The following is a 7,582-nucleotide window of genomic DNA, read 5'->3' as shown; positions in this document are numbered from 1 at the left end:
ATATTAGTAATTGAGTGGTAATTAGGGTTTTGTGAAAACCCTAACGATTGAAGAGGAACTTGGACTCAAAAGAATCGCAAAACTGTACATGTGGGAATGACTCACAGTGAAAGGGCAAAGATCGCGTGGAGGCTCTGCACTTGTGGAGTTTCAGGTAATGATCTACACCCATCCATTAATGAATGCATGAATGTCTAACCCTACCAGTAGGACGATCCAAATCGTTTCCGCACCTTCACCTAATTCATGTGGGGATTGTGAGTTGTGGACTAAGACCTGCTACTGTGGAAAAATAGAGATACAAAATGTAAGGAAGAGTTGTAGGTATCCAATCTCGAGGTGCTCGCAGATTTGTGGTAAGCTTCTTCCTTATTGGTTATTTCACATTCACTACTGTAAGGAGTTGTGCCATTTGGAACTGTCCACCTTGTTTGGTTCAGGTTAACCAAAAGTGCTGTTGTGGTTCTTCTTCTTCTTCTTGGACTGTTGAGTGTCACTTGATGATTTCTTCGTTGGAACAACCTTCGACCTAAAGCAGGTCTTCTTCGCTGGAACAACCTACGGTGAGTTAGATAGGTTGAAGAATCGCAGACCAAGTGTATTGTGAATAGGTAGGTTGAAGAAACCAATTAAGTGTTTGTTTGTTCGTAGGTTGAAGAAAGAAAGAAGGGTATTGTGGGAATTAGGAAAATTTTGGTTCAAGTTAATGGATAACACCTCAAACCACTGTCTAGGTGTTAGTTTTTTGGGTTTAAATGTAACAAATGAAACTACAGGGGGGTGATGGAATTGGGGCAAAGGCGAGGGATGGTGAATGTAAATTTCCTTATTATTTATTTTTGTGTGGTAAAAAACTAAAGGATTTCCTTACTTTAGGCTATATTTGGTAGCCAAGAGAAGAAAAGAAAAGAAAAGAAAAGAAAAAAGAATCTAGAAAAAAAAAGAAAAGAAAAGAAATGAAATGGTGAGAAAATAGAAAGAATATGTATGTTTGGTAATGAAGGGAAGAAAAGAAAAGAAAAAAATAAAAAAAATATAATTTTAGAAGAGAGAGACACACAAGAAATCATTGTGTAATCATTCATTCTTTGTTTTATTATGTTTTCATATTTTCTCATGTTTTCTTGTGTTTTTTGTAAGATTTTTTTTTTTTGGAATAAAACAAAATTTTACAATTCCCAAGAGGAATTTTGAATTTCAAAAACTGAATCTTCTCTTAGTGAAGACATAACAAGTGCAAAGAGAAATTCTTAACCCAAGAAAAGAAATACAAAAAATATACTTTTTTTTTTCTTTTCTTCTCTTGCCTATCAAACACAGCCTTAATTACCGACTAGACACTTCACAAAAATAATAATAATAATAATAATAATAATAATAATAAAAATTAACCAACTAAAAGAGAGAAATGATGGTAAAAATTCGAAGATCAATATGATTTACCTCACAGATTTCAAAACAGAGGTTAAAAGGTTTAACTGGAGTCGGGAGTCGGATGATGCTGATTCCTCAAGCCTTCACCTGACTCTAATGTAATGTGGGGAATCTTAGTTGTGGGAGGTTGAATTCGATTCTTCTCCAACCTGTGAGCCGGGGGCAATTCAATTTGTGCGGAGGTCCTGAGTTCCATTCTTCTCCACCTGTTCAGCCACTTACACGAGGAATCGAGGGTACAGCACCATTTCCGGTTTTCACGCGTGGAGTGAGGCACGAAAGCTTACCAGAGCTAACCATGTCCCGTCCAGTGACTCCAGTCCTCAATATGTTGTGTTCTCGCTTCTCACAGTTGAGAGCTTCAGTTCCACACTCCCATTTGCAAACCCGCATCGCCTGGTTTTGCCGACTGAGCGAGGTATGGCTCTTCCCAATCTCTGCTATATCTTTGAAGATTGTTAGATTTAGATTGCTTCAATCACAAGTAGCATGCAAAGTAGCGTCTGTTTTCTATAATTTTACCTATACGTAACTTGTTTTGGATTGTTCTCTACATGTTTATTATATTTCCTCGAAGAATTCTTTAATGGGTTTTTCAATTTCTGAAACCCTAAGGTGTATTCTACAATGCTGCCAAGGGAGCGGAAGATGGCTTCGCTTGAGTGGAAAGCTTTGAATTGATACATAATCTATAACAAACTAGACTTATGAAGTGACTAATGCTGCTGTCAACCATAACCAATAACTGTATGGGTTACATCATTCTTCAAGGTTTTTAAAAGATTTCCTGGTCTTTTACTTCTCTCCTTAGAGGTGGCAACCGACCATCAAAGTGTCCCTGCCCATCCTATCTGTCCCATAGCGGCGTAGCCAATCTTTGCCAATCCTAAATGACATCCTTGCAGGAATATTGTTGTATGATGTGCTCAATGCCCAACCCAAGTCGGGTTTAAGACTGCTCAGTTCATGGTTAAAGAGAAAAAAGAAGACATTGTTAATAGATGAAGACCCATCTGTCTTCATGTTCACTCCACCAAAATGATAAAGACCACATGTATGGGAATGTAAGATTTGCGAATGTTGTACTTCTGTGCTGCAGTTTCATGGAAGATTAGTTAGATAGTTCTTTTAGAAACTAGGTCTGTAATGTTTATGCAGACCTGTTACTTCAACCCTGGGAAACTACTGTTGTTTAACTTGAATATCAGAGAGTGACATTCTAAAAATGATTAATTAGTTTAACGCTAACACCTAATTGAAGATCCAAAAGGTTCACATATTTCGAAAGCCTATTCAATAATCTGTACTGATGATAAACCTATAATGAAATTGAGGTATAACCCAATTTCCTTACCCAGCTGACTACTAATTTAACCTAGTTCCATCTTTTGAAAGGAGGTTAACATTTGGTGGTATCTTGAATTCATTCATTAACGTAAACTTAATACAACACTAACAAAAACTAAGTCTTATCCAACTAAATGGGGTTGGCTACATGGATCCTTGCCTCCAATGAGATCTATTCGACGTTATCCTTGATACAAGGCCTAAGCTATGCATGTATTTTCTCACCACTTCTCCTAAGGTCATTTTAGGTATTCCCTTCCTCTTTTAGATCATTCAATATGAATCAAATCACTCCTCTATATTAGAGCACCCAAAGGCCTTCGCATGACCTTGTCACCCCAAATGACTTTCTCGTAACTTATCATGTATCGGAGCTACTCCCAAACAAGTTCTAATATGACCATTCCTTACTTTATCCTTCCTAGTTTTACCCTTCATCCATCTCAACATCCTCATCTCTGCTACGCTGAGTTTATCCACATGATGTTTCTTAGTAGACCAACATTCGCACCATACGTTTTAGGTAGGTTTTTTTTTTTTTTGCTAAAGGATCATTTGTATTGAAAAAACAGAAAAGGAAAAACAATTACAAGAAATACTAACAAAACCAGAGAGCATCTCCACCTATGGCAATACCATCAGCTGAGTTCACTAGCAAGATAAAATACATGCAACACCTAGAAAAAGAAACAGAATCTAGGTCTCCGATTTTGCTGCACCTTCCAAAATCTCAGATGTCAAAAGAACACCTTCATTGGTTCTTTGAAATTGCACCTCTACCAGACTTTAGAGTCTGGCCAACAGTTTAAGCACGCTTAGGGTGATTCTGCTATTCTCCCTCTTTAAATTATGTTATTGACGGATTATGTTAGTGCAGGTTTGTAATACTCGGTTGAGTTCATTTTCAAGTCATGTTAATTTATACATCATTGCAGAAAATTGTCGCTCATTCATACCCTTCTTCATTTCATTGCCATATCTTTCCCTTATTAATACCGTGGGCAGTGTTTATGACACTTTTGTTTGGTTTATTTGTCCTCAGAATCTTAGTATATAGATCATTATCACAATTTACAAAAGAAAATAAATAATGAAAACAGTGTAGTTCATGAATGCGATTCAAGAAAAGGAAACTAACTTCTTTTTGGGATTTCTTCATTCCATCCAGGGGACTTTTGTTAAGGTTAATGTACTAATGTGATTTATATTGTTCATGAACACATTGATGCACAAAGAGATTCTTGCTTACATGTTTCCATGAAATGGGTATTGTCTGTTGTGACTATTAAATAAGAACAAAACCTTACTCAATTCTCAAATGGTTTATGATGCCTTTTCTATAAAGACCTATAGTTTTCAACCCTATAGCCATCTAATATCAATTTGCAATTTAGAGCGTGGGAGAAAGAACGCTCCCTAGTCGTGTAGCCCCTGTGCCCGTACACAAAGGGCAACGAAATTATGCCTCCACCTTTGTGAAACCCAAAAAACCCACCTTGTCTTTATGCCCGTGTATGCCCTGATGGGGGGCCTTAGGGAAGAAGGAAAAACCAGAATAGCAGCAGGGAAAGGGGTCACACAGAACACAAATTCAACTAATTCAAATAAATTCACTCTGTCCCCAGCATTGAGTATATGCAAGTATTTAAAGAGAAAATAACTAGACTCCTACTTAGACTCTAAAACTGAAACAGACTCCTACTTTATCTCCTACATATCCTATCCAAAAACAAACATGAGAAAATAAGACAATTTTAAACTAAACTACTTCCAACCCTTGTTGGACCAAAAACCTATGCTGGACCTGTTCTTCTTGGCTCTTGGCTTCCAAAGCTGGTCATGTTGGTCCAACCAGGTGAGTGCAGCCTTATCTGCATTAGCTATCCTCCTCTGAAAAGAACTCGACTCCGTCAAGTTTGGATGAGGTCCAAGAATGCCGTCAGAATCGATGCGCTTGAGGAAAAAAGTACTAGTTGTCATCTTGAGTTTGAGAGGGGGAAGATCCTTTGTTGGAAGAAACTTCATCTCAAGTCCACTATGTTGAAAAGAGTATGTATTCTCATATCCATAGTGCTTGGCTTTCTTGTCGAACAACCATGGGCACCCCAGAAGAATGTGATAAACTTTTAAAGGTAGAACATCACACTGAACCTGATTAATCAGTCCACCAATGGATACGTGGGCAAATACCTTTCGTTAATTTTTAGATTATTGTTGCTCACCCACCCAACCTTGTAGGGTTCGGATGAGGCTCAATTTTCAAACCCAACTTGCAAAGAGCATCTTCAGCAACAACATTGGTGCAACTGCCGGGGTCAATTACCATATTACACAAGCTATCATTGCATCACGTCCTGGTCTGAAAAATACTATTACAGAGCCAATCGTCCTCTTCGGGAATCTTCTGTGTAGTCAAAAGAGGACGGATCACATAGAATGATTGAGGCTCACTTTCACTGTCATCATCATTAATCTCATTAAGCTCTCGATCACATTTAGCCTCCAGATTTACTATTCTTGTTTTCGAATACTCTTCTGGTACATAGGGTATAAAATTATCCTTGTCGATGTACGCCATAGTTTTTAAGGCGCTGCTAAGGTGTCGCTTTACCAATGCCTTGGCTCTGATGCGGTCTAGAGATGGTAAGGCAGTGCTCCACCTTACGTGAAGTGGCATCTTATGGGATTTTTTTTTAACACATTTTAAAATTACTTGATGAAGATTCCAAATATAGATTTTTTATTGGTTGATGTATGGTTTTGTTAACACTTGAGATGTATGGGATCAACTTTACTCCACCAAAAATAACCAAAACAAACAAAACAAAAACACGATTCACAAACAGGGTTTGGATTTTGTCAAGGGTTTTAAGAAAGGGTTTTGAGAAGGAATCAAGGAACAAGGAAGAACCACTGATCTAGGCAACCATTTTGCTCCGGCAGCGGTGAGCTTCATTCTTCTTTGACAGGAGTAGAAGAGCTTCATTCTTCTTTGACATGAGTAGAAATATAGTGGATGACCTTGGGGCTTAGGCAATCATTTTGTCATCATAGAGGTAAGTATAATAAACACTTGTATTTTTTATGTCTTCTTTTCTTTATATTTATAATTTTGTTTCATAATTATGTATTTATATTATATGTTAATATGTTATGATGATTAGTGATTGATGAGTGATGAAGATAAACTTAGTTTATTCACTTTATTGATTTGTTTTCTTGATTAATATCTTATATTGGTTTGCATATGAACTTTTAATATTTATTTAACATATGAGTAATAGGATTCAACTAGGATTTGAGCCAAATAGATTGGTTTTATAAAAAAATTATACAAGAACACTTTAGTCAATAAGGCGACGCTTTATGCCCGCCTTATCACTAAGGTGTTCCGAAAGACTCTCAAACGCCTCCGTCGCCTTACCACCGTAAAATAAAAACTATGATGTACGCTAATAGCTGGTTAGGACATTGATTAGCTCGATGCCCATACCCCTTGCATGTAAAACATTGAATAGCTTCCTTTGGAAATATTGAGTTCCTGTCATAACCACGCTGAGGTGGGGAGTATAGATGATTAGGCCGTGAAGATAACATGTCTGAATCACGTCGAAGTGGAGAATACGGCCGGCTAGTTCGTGAAGATGACATAAATGAAGCACTAGCCTATGGTCTGCTGATTGACTTTTCCTGTTGTAGATGACTGTGGCTGAATAGAACTAGGACTCCTAGGAAAAGCATCTATAAATGGCCTCCGATTGTATGGGCATTTCAGGCTTTCGTTAACCTGATATGTTACTTGTATGACATCTTCCATTGTAGGCAGTCGGCTAGATGCAAGGGTAGCACTAAGTTGAGGGTGCAAACCATTGCAGAATTGTGCCACCAATACTTCTTCATCCCACTCAAAATCAGAACAAGTGGCCAAATAATAAAATCTAACAACATTTTCTTCAACGGTCAAATTCTCCTGTTTTAACTGTGCAAACATGAGATGCCTGTGTTGCTTATAATCAGAAGGCAAGAATCTCCGGTTCATGACTTCATGCATTTCAGCCCAAGTAGGACTAAACCAATGCCACGGATTCGGTTCTATTGTTGTTGCTGACCCACCAGACTCTGGCCGTGCCTTTCAGTTTAGCCTTTGCAAATAGGATCTTTCGGGCCTCAGTCAAACCGTACCATATGAAGAATGTCTCTAAGCTGTGAATCCAGTCAAGGCATAGTTCTGGATTGTTATCTCTATAAAAATCAAGGACATCCACTTTTGCTGCTCTTTTCGCTCCATCATTATATCTACCGGTTCCATATGGTGGTGGAGGTGGTGGAGGTGGTGGTGGTGGTGGTGGTGGTAGTGGTACTGATGAATCCTGCGGAGTGGTGTTGGAAGAATCACCAGATTAAATGAAACTTTTTCCTTCATCTGGTGCCACCAAACGAGCAATAAAAACTTGCATAGATTCCATCATTGTCTTAAGGGAAGTGACAATGGTAGTGAGAGCATCAATTTTTGCATTAGTTTCCCCCCTTATAGGAGTTCAGTTGTGAATAACTTCACTATTGGCTACAGTGGTGGAGATAGGCAAGATTACACTTAAATATGATGGCAAAAAAGTAAATAAAGGAGGTTTAAAGAGTAATGGCAGAATGGTAAATAACTTCTTTTTTTTTTTTTGTAGGGATGGCAGAATTGTAAATATTGGAAGTTCAATTTAAACCCAAAGGAATAATATCACGTGCGCTCTTAAGGGTATACTTGGGAGGGACTAAAAAAATATGACAAAAAAGGATAATGGAGGAA

At 37.9% G+C, this 7,582-nt stretch overlaps 1 long non-coding RNA gene across 3 annotated transcripts in view; it reads left to right on the top strand.

Moving 5' to 3' along the window:
• Positions 1–1,506: 1,506 nt before the first annotated feature.
• LOC122078305 overlaps positions 1,507–7,582 on the top strand; it is a 15,570-nt gene continuing 9,494 nt past the window's right edge. For all 3 annotated transcript variants that reach the window (XR_006140034.1, XR_006140033.1, XR_006140032.1), the window contains exon 1: positions 1,507–1,852. This is a non-coding gene — a long non-coding RNA (uncharacterized LOC122078305). The remainder of the gene's footprint in view (positions 1,853–7,582) is intronic.

This window comes from Macadamia integrifolia, chromosome 5, assembly GCF_013358625.1.
Source record: "Macadamia integrifolia cultivar HAES 741 chromosome 5, SCU_Mint_v3, whole genome shotgun sequence".
Taxonomy (NCBI): domain Eukaryota; kingdom Viridiplantae; phylum Streptophyta; class Magnoliopsida; order Proteales; family Proteaceae; genus Macadamia; species Macadamia integrifolia.
Note: the sequence above shows the minus strand (reverse complement) of the source record. Positions and strands in the feature narration are given on the sequence as shown.